This window comes from Fukomys damarensis, unplaced genomic scaffold, assembly GCF_012274545.1.
Source record: "Fukomys damarensis isolate Sample0158 unplaced genomic scaffold, DMR_v1.0_HiC HiC_scaffold_29, whole genome shotgun sequence".
Taxonomy (NCBI): Eukaryota; Metazoa; Chordata; class Mammalia; order Rodentia; family Bathyergidae; genus Fukomys; species Fukomys damarensis.
Window position 1 is genome coordinate 34,815,086 of NW_022900941.1, and position 13,220 is coordinate 34,828,305.

A 13,220-nucleotide genomic window follows, 5' to 3' on the forward strand; every position below is an offset into this window, starting at 1 on the left:
AAAAAACATGTTGACATCCTAATGCCCCATATCTTAGAAAGCAATCATTGAATTTGAACATTTAGCCTACAGAAATTTGGAGAAACTTGGAGAAATTCAGTTGTTTAAACCCCTTAGTCTGTGCTGCTTTGTTAGGAGCTCCACAGAAACTAAGGCATAATTCTTTCCAGCTAATAAATTTATAGTTTTCCTATTTAGTGAATTTTGGGCAGCATGTTACTTAGTTTGCTGTACTTAGAATAAAACTTTTGATGATTCGATAGTCATTTCTCATATGCTGACATGACTTTACACCTGTAACAATATACTAAAACTAAATACCCTTTATTATATTTTTTTCATAGTTTTATATACTTAACTTAGTTTCATTTTTTCACTTTTCTAGATATTTTGAGTACATTTACTAGAGCTGGAATGAATAAATAATGATTTAATGATATCTGCTGTGTGCTTTAACTTCCATTGATCTTCAAGAATGAAATCTTCCAGTAGAGACTAGTCACTACAGGCTTTTGAATACCTTATTAAATATGATTTTAAAAGACTATAAAAAATCAGCTCTTTTCATCAACATGAAGACAACATGATATAGTTAAGAGTATTTGATCTAGAGTTAGTGGGCAATGGTTTAAATACTGGCTCAGCTACTTGGAAGCTGGGCAAAAATGCATAAAATAATTCATTGGATGGAAGTCTTGTTTTCCTCATCTGTTAAACTCAAAATAGTTACATTCAAATCATAGTTCTGTAATGAAGACACAGTAAGCTAATTAATAAAACAGCACTGGTTCATGGTCAGTATTATAACTATTACTTTTTTTTCCGAATCCTATTCCTTCCTGTTCTGGAAAATCATGTTGGGTAAATATTGCTACTTTTGGAACTTTATCAAATTAAGGCAGAGTTTTTCACCTTATACACTATTGACACTTTGCACTGGATAATTATTTGCCATGGGAGTGGTCCTGTGTATGTAGGATGTTTCGCAGTAGCCATGAAATTTAGCAGCATCTGTTGTGTCTACCCACCATATGCCAGTAGGAAAAGCCATCCCCACTCTCAGTTGTAATAACCACAAATATATCCTGATACTGCCAAATGTCTAGGGACTTTAAGCGACAAAATTTTCCTCAGTTGGCAATAATGAAAAATATTTGATCTGCAAATAAAAAGTTGCCTGGAAAAACATATCTCACATTTTTCTCTTAAGTGAATTATAGCTGATCCTTGACGTATTTTAAGGGATAGAATTTGGATTTTGCAATAGTATTAAAAGAAATCATTTGACATGTAACTTCTAACTTCATTTATTATATCATGTCAAAAATATATGGTATGTCTAATTCTATAAAATAGTTATACATAACACTGATAAAAATTCATCACAAGTATTTCATTAGAACAACCTCTGGATAAAAGAAGTTATAGGTAAGCATATTATAATTAGTTCAAAAGTTATCAGCAATAGAAGTATTTACTTTGTTATTTCTCATATGCTATAAAGCACTGTCTAAGGTAGCACTGGGGCTAAGAGAAAAACATTGAAATATTCATCAAGATGCATTGCTGTATTTCACAAAGGTATACAATGATGGAATATGTGGAAAAATTTAAAAATACCATAAATGTATTCTCTTTTTTCTAGAGAAATAAAATACATGGCATTTAAGTACAGGTGGCTATGTATAATCTTTCTAAACTATTTGAAACTTATTGTGGTTAAAAAACACAGTAGCAAGTTTTTTAAAAAAATTATAGTATTTGGACAAATCACCAGATATAATGATGCATCGCATCATGTCTCTGGCATCCCTTTTTGTCAGTCAAATGTTTGTCACATATCCATTGTTTTTTGTTGTTTGGATATATACTGGTCCATGTTGCTTAAGCTGAAAAATACATCTTGTAGATGTATGGAATTTGTCATTAATTGTTAATTTTTTAAAATACATATATATTCATATATATATATATATATATATAGACACACACACATAATTTAACATGTAACCATCTATGCATCTGTTTCATATTACAAGAAGTCAAGTGCCCAAATTGATCCAGAATTTGTAATGAATAAAATCTAGCAGTCTTGCCACATTAAAATATAAAATTATAGTAAGCTAGTTTAATATGCTTTTTTTCCACACTTTTAATAGTTACAACCTGATATTTTCATGCTGACAGTAGACTTTTCATGCCTTTACTGGCAAGGTGATAAGCTGGAGAAGAATAAATTGCCTTTTATTGATTTTCAATCTATAAGAAAAAAATTTGTTACCACTTTGAATATCGTGTGCTGACAGTTTTTGTGGGTGTGAAGTCCCTGCCTCCACTATTTTGCTTTCTGTTGTGATAGGTGCCTTTTCTTTGACCAATGCCAGTAAGTCTTTCCAAAATGAGTACATATTTCTAAGAAAACATATCTTCCATCCTCATTTATATTAAATTTTTACTATATTTATTTGGTTACTTTTTTGTCACTATATTGTTTTAAATATACTATTTAAAATTGGATAGAATATTTTTTCATTCCTTTCTTATTATAGTAATATATATATTCCTTTTTCAGACATGACTCCTTTTTTGAAGTACTTAAATTTGATATTGAATTTTAATGTTTATTAGTACATTTGTTGAACATAACCTTTACATTGTACACATATTTAACACATCTTAGTTCCTTTTACTTCTTCTTACTCTCCCCTCTCTTTTCCTTCCTTCCATCTCTAGATCTCTTTACCATTTTCAAATGATCTATCTTCCCATTTAGTATGATTTCTTTTTTTTTGCTCTTTAAATTGTTTACACTTTGGGTTTCTCAGAGAAGCCATTGAAAGAAATTTTCATAAGAGTACAGTAATACAAATGTAGTTATTAACATCACTGTAGTACAAATACTATTTTATGACTTTGTAGACTCCTAAAGATGATGACTTCTCCGAAACTTTGGAAGCATTTTTTCAGAATGAGGGATAGCACTCAAACAAGAGCCAGCAGTGGCTCTACCTCAGTAACAATATCGGTCCTATCATCTTGTGGATCAGTGGTTGTCTTAGTGGAAATCAAAACATAAAGCCAAGCAGACATCAAATGTGCAGAATGCCCTATTCTGTAGCATATAACTTGTGAAATTTCACTCTTGTTTGAATCTCGATTACTAGAAGAAGCAGATGATAAAAATTACTCCATTCTTTAAGCTTTAATATTTAATTATTAATTAGGATTTAAGTCTAGTTAAAGACTCTATTTCATTTAGTTTTTTTACTCAATAGAGTATGTCATCATTAGATGGAGGGATATCATTAAAACTCATAGTTTCTTTTCTAAAAAAAAATGTATTATAAATTTCACTCCAGCACATCAATTACATGGTCCTCATAAACAGGTGATTATTTAGCAGAACATTTTATTCAGCATATACTGTTCTTTCCTAATTCTAAACTATCCATTATTTATTTATCAATAATTTTCCTTTGTAAAATGCTGTATTTTTCAGTGTCTATACATGTCAACAAAGTAATCAGAGAAAACGCTGTGAATGTTTTTGACTTGTGTCTGTGTTTATACTAATATTACTCAGCTGGTTCATGATCACACCTCCCTAAATCAAACAATTGCTTGAAAATCTCCATTAATAGCCTGTGTCTCTTGCATAAAATCCACTTTTTTTGTAACTAATTTTATTGGTACATTTAAGGTATATAATATAATGATATTCATCATTGGAAATTTGCTGCTTTACATAATTCATCTTGGTTCTTATTTTTTCCCTATTCCCCTGCCCTCCCTTCAACCCCTCCACCCCTCCCTATCTACAAAGACTTTATTTCCATTTTTTCTTCTTCTCATATTAATTCTATCCTCCTCTTTCTTTTTCCTATGCCTCCCACTTCCACTTTGAACCTTTTCTTCCTATTTCACATTATCTATTATACCTTTTAGTTCTTATTTACACTTTCAGTTTCTCCCACTATAGAAACTATTCAGTACTTACACATATGTGTCCTATTTATTTCACTTAGGAGAATTGCCTCAGCGTGCATCCAGTTAGCTATAAATGTCTGGCTTTTCGTTATTTATGGCTGAGTAGTACTTCATTTTATTTAAAAAAATCAAACAAACCCATTTTCTTTATACAGTTTCCTGTTGATGGGCAACTGGGCTGCTTCCAAGTTTTAGCTATCACGAATTGTGCTGCTATGAACATGGGTGCACATATATCACTGTGGTATGCTTCTTTTAATTCTTTGGGAAAGATACCCAGTAGGGGGATAGCTGGGTCAAATGGGACCTCCAATCCTATTTCTTTGAGGTATCTTCATACTGATTTCCATAGTGGTTGCAGCAGTCTACCCTCCCAACAGGAGAGGAGCACGGTTCCTCTTTCTCCATAGCCCCACCAGCATTTGTTATTAGTTGATTTCATGATAGCAGCCATTCTTTCTGTGTGAGGTAGAATCTCAGTTTTGTTTTCATTTGCATTTCTCGAATGACCAGTGATGTTGAATGTTTTTTCATGTTTATTTGGTATTTCTACTTCTTTGTTTGAGAAATGTCTGTTCATTTCAGTTGCCCATTTTTAGATTGGGTCTTTAAATTGGGGAGGTCTAATTTTTTTAAAGTTCTTTATATATTCTAGATAGTAAACCTATGTCTGAGGAAGAGCTGGTGAAAAGTTTTTCTCATATTGTGTGTTGTCTGTTTATGCTATTGGTTGTTTCTCTTGCTGTGCAGAAGCTTTTAAATAAGTCATCCTTTCTGTTGATCGTTTGTGCTGAGATTTTGTTCAATAAATATTTTCCTACACCTACGTCTTGAAAAGTTCTACCTAACCTCTCTTCCAGCCAGTTTAGTGTATCTATTTTAATATTTAGGTCTTTAATCCATTTTGATTTTAGTTTAGTGCATAGTGAGAGATATAGGTCTAGCTTCAATTTTTGGCAAGTTGAAACCCAGTTTTTACATCACCATTTATTAAAAAGGCTACCTTTCCTCCGGTGAGGTTGTCTGGATCCTTTGGTTAAATGAGGTGGCTGAGTGTGTCTGGAGTTGTTTCTGCATGTTATAATCTGTTCCAGTGGTCCACAGATCTGCTGCCTGGGATCTGCACGCACTTATTGATGCTATGACAGGACTCTGGATGGAGCTTGTGTGCTTTTGCAGTTCTTTCCTAGGTAGGCCTGTGGCTTGAGCAGATTTGCTCACACTTCTGTGAATTCCAAGTAAGCCATTTTTTTTTCATTCTCTAAAGTGACATTTTTTCCTTGTGCTATTATTCATATAAGAAACAAAGAAGAGTGATAAAAGGAGCATAAACTCCACCAGAAACATTGCTGGAAATTGTATTGTTATCCTAGAATTTAGGATATTTATTTACAAAATATTCTGCATTTTACTTCAGATAAATGTTGAGTAGGAAAACACATATTTTCATCTTTATAAAATTAAGGGTCCTGGCTGAGATCTGATGCAGCCACACCACTCTGGTCCACACAGCTGCTCCTTGGTATCTGCATGCACTTACCAATGGTATGGCAGAAGTCTGGATGAACCTTAAGCCCCTATGCAGCTCTTCTCTAGGTAGGCCTGTGGTTTGGGCACCTGTGCCCATGCCTCTGAAGTCTGGGCAGCACCCTGGCTGGGATCCAACTGCAGCTGTGCCACTGTGGTCTACACAGCTACTCCCTGGGATCTGCTCTCACTTACAGATGATATGGCAGGTCTCTGGATCAAAAATCCACATTTCTGAGTCTGTAGCCCTTAAACTCTATATGGACAGATGGAGACACACCTCTTTTTAATGTCTGTGTTTTCTATTGTGCCTTATGTTATACATGATAAATGCATTAAGTATCATAAGTATATACTAATACAAAAGAAAGGAAAATAATAAAAATAAGTTATTCGTTAGCAATATCTAAATATGTTGTTAGTATTTATTTCAAAACTAATTCAAGGATGATTTTGTGCCTTAAATCTTTTAAAATGTAAGTTAAAGAAAGTAATAGTTTCTGGGTTGATAATGGAAGAAAGGTCACTGCTGCAGTCATTTCATTGTATATAGATCTCTGTTGCTGCATGTTCATTTTGTTTTTTCTGTCCTGATTTTTCTTTCTTTTAAAAACTGCAAGTAATGGCAATCCTACTGTGCTTTGGGTAGTATAAAGACATTTAGCAGAACTGATAGATTTTCTTATTATTGTGTCCACAAATAAACACTAGGTGCTTGACACTTTTCTTTTTCCTTTTATCAGTTTCTTGCCTGAGGAACTCGGATTTATTTTACCTTTGTGTTATATTTATGATACTTTTTATTTTGCTTTTGCAGTTTGCATAAAAATATTAAACTTTTTATGTGAGTTTTTTTGCAAATACATTTAGTTTTAATATTTTATCATTTGAAAAGGTATTATGCCAATGGGAGATTTTTCATGTATCATTTTTTCATTATTATATTATAATTCAGTTACTTTTCTTAGTTTCTTTCTTCTCAGAATATTTCTTTGCTGTTTTTTTCTTTTATTTTCTGTAGAATGCTTTATGAACAAGTGTGATGTGAATTCCAAGTAAGCTATGTTTTTTTCGTTCTCTGAAGTGACATTCTTTCCTTCTGCTATTATTCATATAAGGAACAAAGAAGGTTGATAAAAAGAGCATTAACTCCACCAGAAACATTGCTGGCAATTGAATTGTTATTCTAGAATTTAAGATATTTATTTACAATATATTCTGCATTTTACTTCAGATAAATATTGAGTAGGAGAATACATATTTTCATTTATATAAAATTAAGATATAAATTATGTATCCAAGCATATGTGTAGACTTAAAAAGCTGTAAATTTTCTGTAGTAAATATTCTCAAAATTTATACCCCTTTTTGTATTTTCACAACGTGCCATAAGGAATGACTAGTAACACCACCAGAGCACTGCTTGTGGAGGTAGTAAAAAGAAAATCAAGCTGACAATAAAATTACTGGGAAAAGCTTCTTTGAGGAAGCTTTATAAAGTGAAAACTGTACCCATAATAAATTTGAGATTATAAATTAGACCCTTGTTCAGGTTTTAGTTATATTGGTAAAATAGGATGTGGAAAATAATTTTCCTAAAAGGGAAATAATTTGTAACTCTGTATTGTAAATTATATTAGCAAAGTTAAGAGGAGGTTGGATCCAGAATCTAATTCACTAAATCCTGCATAATGATTTATTGACTCTTAATTTGGCTTGTAAGTAGTATTTTTTGCTGTATCGTTTATTTTACTACTGTGCTTTTGTAGACACTCCTATCACTTTGAAGCAGCAGTTGTCTCTATGAGAAAGTAGGATTCTATCTTTGGTGTATTTATTTACAGCAGAGGTACTTCCTCTTGTGCCGTATTTTCCAGCATGTAGCTTTTATTTTTCTTTTCAATTGAATCAGTATAGCTCATGGAATTACAAATGTGTACAGATTGAAGTAAATTCAGTGCTGTTTTTATGGGACTCTGATGAATTCGTTAGTCATGTGGCATTCATTAGGTACCACCTTGTCCACTGCAATGTAAACATCTCTTCCTCTGCCTCATGTATCCTTTTTCAGAGCCAAAACAAATATGTAATCATTAAAATTTTTAGAAGCAAGCAGAGAAGTTATATGACTGCATTGAGTTTCAGCTCCAAGAATGAAAGTAACTAACTGGAGAAAGAGTTCTACAGCTACCACTTTAGGGAAGAAAGCTTTATGGTTAGAAAGAGCCATGCTATTCTGTGTAAGCAGAATCTTGTGAACCCAAAAGTTTCACTTTTAAAAGTGAGGAGTCCGGCTTTAGAGGAAGCTCAAAGGCAAGCTATTGTCCTTGTTTAACAACATCTTATTAAATTATAGCTTTTCTCATCATAGTTCAGAATTCATTCTCCTTAATAGTATTGCAGCTTCAACTAGGACTTTTCGAGGCTTGTGGCCTTACCACGGCAAAAATATATGATCATTCTGAAAATTTAGTTCATGGTATGTCTTGAGACTCGTTCAAGACTTGGCTGTTTTCTCAGGCAGTGGAGGTCAGCTGAACTCTGTTTTATTGTTAAATCAACCAAAATGATGTTTTAGCTTTGTAGTTATACATTCTGTGAAGGTATTTCATTATGTTATAATTATTGACTTCCCATAAAGATGTAAGCTTAGGTAAGAGGAATGAGTTAAGGTGTGTTTGTCCTATTACTTGGAGGTGTGGATTTTTTGTGGCGGGTGCTTGCTATTAACTCAGGTACTTGAGCTGGCGAAGCAGGTGCCACAACCACTGAGCTAAATTCCCGGCCCTGGAGGGGATTCTAAAAATATCATTTAGTTTAAAAGTAAAATAAGTTTTTTCTTGAACGTAAAATCATTAGAAATCATGTTGGCCAAATTTCAATACAACTGTGTTGAGTGTGACATTCTTCAAATATGTCTTCAGATTTTTACGAAAAAGAAAAAGTTCACAGTGTGTTTTATTTAGCTACCATCATTTCAATTATTTTGGGCAACTAAATTTATCTTTTTCATCGTATACATATCTTAGCATCATCTTTATATTTTTAATCTAAACAAAAATATTCATTATCCCATCCTAGAATGTAATTAATACATTAGCTGCTCAATCACTATCCTGATAGCTTCACATTTATAGAACATATTTATCAAATTCACTTTTTACTGCACTTAAATATTCTTATTCTTTCATTTGAATTAATTTTGTCTTTCTTATGCACCTAAAGTTATTGATTGTATTGCTATCATTAAACAAATCAAACCAGAAATCAAGTCTGTAGTTCATATTGATTGTAACAGTTCCATTGGTGAAGCTCCTAAATGTTTCTTAGCTTAAAATGCCATGATGTACTTTCACTGAGTATGTTACTAAATACAGTCTGTTTTCCATGATGCATTAAGTGTGATAATGAATATCATAAAAATGAAAGTATTAGTCTGGTTATAGAAAGTTTTGAAAATAATAATTTACATAGTGGAAGTAAAGTACTTATTTTATTTATTTATTTATTTATTTATTTATTTATTTATTTATTTATTTATTTATTTTTGGTTTTTTGAGACAGGGTCTCACTATGTAGTTGAGACTGACCTGGAACTCACTATGTAGTCCAGGCTGGTCTCGAACTCATAGCGATCCTCATGCCTCAGCCTCCCGAGTTCTGGGATTACAGGCATGATCCACCATGCCTGGCCATAAAGTACTTATTTTAGAAAAAAATGAGGAATGGTATGAAATAATTGCTTTTCTCTTAGGTACATTTTCCATGTCCCAAGAATTTCTACCAATGTCCATTTATCTGACTATCTGTAAGTAAAGACATATTGAGAAAAATGCAGAAAATATATTTTCTTAACATTTTGTATTAATGAAAAGGTATATTGGCAGGGTTCTAAAAATATGTACAGGAAATTCCTGTGTACTTCCATAATTCTTTTCTTCTTCTTTTTATTCCCTGAATATTCATGTAGTACTCACTTTAAGTGGTGGGAAAACAAAGTTGGTACAATAGGTCCCAGGTAAAATTCCGTAATCAAGTGTAAAAGACAGACACATTAATAGATAATCCAAAACGCAGTCTTGAGTGCCATGGTGCAGCGGAGCACTGAGAATATAAATTCTCTCTGTGTGGCTGAGATGGAGGCAAGAGCAGTAGAAGAGATGTTGAATGATCTGATTCTGCATTTTTGACTCCGAACCAATAGTTTTTGCTAATCAGTAGGATTTCAGATGCAAAACAAAGATGAAAATCAAGGATGACTCAAGGTTCTGAGCTGAAGCAAGTGAGAAAATGAAGGATACCATTAACTGGATGAGAGAAGATATATGTCCCCTATTGCCTAGCCAGGGGACACTGCTGTCAACTAGTAGAATTCAGTAGAGTTTGGTAGAAAGTGAACAGAAAATTTTTTTTTAATTGAGCAAACATAAAGAAATATTGGAAAATTCCCATATTTTGATATTTATGTTGCTTTAGCAGTTTTTAACTTTATATTTCCATTAATGTTCTTCATTCAGTGTCTTGACTATCCATGCAGAGTCATAACATTATGATAATAATTTTTTTCCTCATTGAGTTTATTGGTACATTTTAGGAATACAGTACAGTTACATTCATTATTGGGATCTTGTACCTTTACATGACAGGTCTTGGTTCTCATTTTTTCCCTCTTATCCCTTCCGTCCCTTCACCCCCTCCTCCCCTCCCCATTTACAAACATTTTATTTCCACTTTTTCATTTTCTCCTTTCCTTTATTTCCTTTCCCCTGCCCTTCCCACTTTCCCTACACCTTTAGCCCTTTTCTTCCTATTTCATATTGTCAATTATATGGTAATAATTTTGACTTGATAAGAAACACTGTTGACTTTATTTACTTATTTTTATCTTTTTGGTAATGCATTGCTTCTAGCCTCTCTGTATAAAATTTTAAATCCTATCAACTTATGTATGTACCATTGTGTTAAGTTATTTTATAGTAATCTTTTGAGAAAACATAGGGTGGTATAACACAATTAAATCAAGTTCATCCTTTTTTTTCTGTGAATCAGCTTGTGAAATGATTAATTTTAGATATTTTTCAGTAAAGCACTTCTAATTGCTTCTCGGCCTTTTGGCTAAGATCAAGTGTAGTAAAGCACTTCTAATAACCATATTTTATAACATAAAAATTTCAACATTTCCCACTATATTAATTCATTGTATTTTTCATAGATATTTCCTCTGCTCTTAGCAGTATGTACCAGAAAAGGTTCCATCTAGAAAGCCGTAACACAAGCAGGACCGTCTGATAAAGGGAACATCCACAAATATGTGGGCAGGCTTGAAGGAAATAAGAAATGGACATGAAGTTTGGAGAGGTCCGAAATTCATAAGTTGTGATACTTAGAGATAGGGCTTCATAGGGCGGTGATTAGCTTTAGATGAAGTCATGAGAGGAGGGCCCCTAGGATGAGGTTAGTGTCATGAGAAAAGGAAGAGAGATCAGTCTACCCCAGATCTCCACCCATTTGTGGACATATCTGCAAGCCAGCAATAGACTATCACTGGGGACTGGATCTGCTAAGCTGCTTGAGCGTGGATTTTTCACTCTCCAGAATTTCAGGAACTATGTGTGGATTATTTTTACTGCCCGTCTGTGGTGTTTTATTATAGCAGCCTGAGCTGATGAAGACAGAAGCCAGGGTCATAAGACCAAATTTACTGTTAACACCCTGAACTAAGGTGAAGAAATGGTTTTACAGATATCTGGAGAAATAAGTGTTTAGAGATAGAAAATATTTTAAGTGTGGCTATATCTGTATAAGCAGGTCTTTCAGAAGAAACAAAATTTTCTGGCCTTATATATGGGGCATGAGTTTGAGGAGGCCACCTTGGGTTGCCTAGTAAGCCTTATCTCAGAAAAACAAAGATCAAAAGAAAGCAAAAAATAGCAATCTTTGCTAAAGGAACAGAATTTGAACAAAGCATCTTGATTAACTGGACTTACACTTGCTTTTCCTGCTTATATTTTCCATTGACTAAACACAAAAGAGTACTTTAGGGAAAAAAGGAGCCAATTACTGAAGACCATGAGCTTCTAGGACTCAGCCAGCTGCAAAGAGCTGAAGGTCAGGTTTGAAAGAATAATAGAAATATTAGTAACATGAAATTATATTTTATACCAGGAGATTGTTTTATGTTGTGAATGGTAAAGATATTAAACATTTTGAGCTAATGCCACTCTTTGTTCTCCTGAGTAGGTATATTTTACAAATAATTCTTCTTAGGTTATATTTTCAAATTTTATATTAGAAAATCTTTTCAGGCTTGCAGAAAAGTTGTAAAATAATATTAAAAAGAGCACTCATACATCTTTTAGCCAGTTTCACCTATTGTTGATATTTTACTCCATTACTTTTTAACATGCCCTAGATCTCATTTTTTCTAATATATTTTTATTATGTTATTCTGTTTTCATAGTATTGCCAACTAGGAAGGGAATTGTTAAGTTTCTTTACTATAGAAATCGCTTTCTTCAGAAATTGCAAAGCACTGGCTGTGAACCAATTTTGCTGAAAGAATAATGTGACCTGCCAACTAAGCCTTTATAATTGCCTATTACAAGTCCTGAAAGATCCTATACAGAATTTTGTCCAGGAGCTAGATGCTTCAGTAATATTCAGAGCTTATAAATTTATCATTTTAGTTTTCTGTCTAGAATTCCACCTCTGTTTTAATCTTAATTCTAAAAATATATACATGATATGCTTACTGTGTTAACTTTTATTGCTGTGATGAAACACTTCAGAAAATCAATGAAGGAGGAAAGGTTTATTTTGGTTCATAGTTTCAGAGGTTTCAGTCCAAGGTCACTTGGGTTCATTGCCTTTAGGTCTGTAGTGAGGCACAAACATCATATCATGGTGGAGAGGTATGGTGGACTAATGTGGCTTATGTCATAGCATCTGGAGAGAGGAAAGTCAGGGAGGGAAGAAGAAAGAAAGGGGAGAGACAGAGGAGAGAGACAAAAGAGGAACAGGAAGAGGGAGGAGGAGGAGGAGAAGATGGAGAAGAGGGAGAAGGAAGAAATGAACGAAGGCATGTGCTCTTGGGCTTCTTGTTGGATAGTTTTGCCCACATTCAGGATGAAACTGCCATTCTTTTCCCTCAATTTGCTTTTCCACACCCCCATCTTCTCTGGGAGCACCCGAACCGACACACCCAGAATGTGTCCAGTTCTTAGACATTGTCCAGTTCAAAGACATTGAAAATGAAGATTAACCATCACACCTGTCATTCATCCTCTTGGAAGATTTTTCATTTTTCCCTAGGTTGGAAGAATGTTTTTGTCTAGTAGATTTCTCAAGGAGAGTACGTATGTATAGTTTTCCTCAGACTTTGCACATTCCATTCCCTCTCTGAATAGTGTCAAAACTTCAAAGAGCATTCCATAGAATATGACATTGTTTCCTGACTCTTCTATTCTTTAACTGTCTGGAAAATGAAATTTTATGTGTGCCTTGTTCTGTGTGTTGTTTTGGAGAAGCCTGGGAAAATCCCAATTCTTTTGCATGTCAAAGATATTTCATCTAAGGATTTTATATTTAAAGTTGAACAACTTTAGATGTGTGCCAGTTTACTGTTCAAATTGTATTGAAATGATGTACAGTTTTGAAATGTGGAGTCAAAAACTATTTTATTTCACATTCTTTAAAATTTTTTTTTT

The 13,220-nt window shown here is 33.4% G+C and overlaps 1 protein-coding gene and 1 pseudogene across 1 annotated transcript in view; both read left to right on the forward strand.

The window, feature by feature from the left end:
• Galnt13 (polypeptide N-acetylgalactosaminyltransferase 13) overlaps nt 1-13,220 on the forward strand; it is a 487,818-nt gene that overhangs the window by 134,236 nt on the left and 340,362 nt on the right. The window lies entirely within an intron of this gene.
• On the forward strand, nt 10,610-10,694 carry LOC117283699 (annotated as a pseudogene).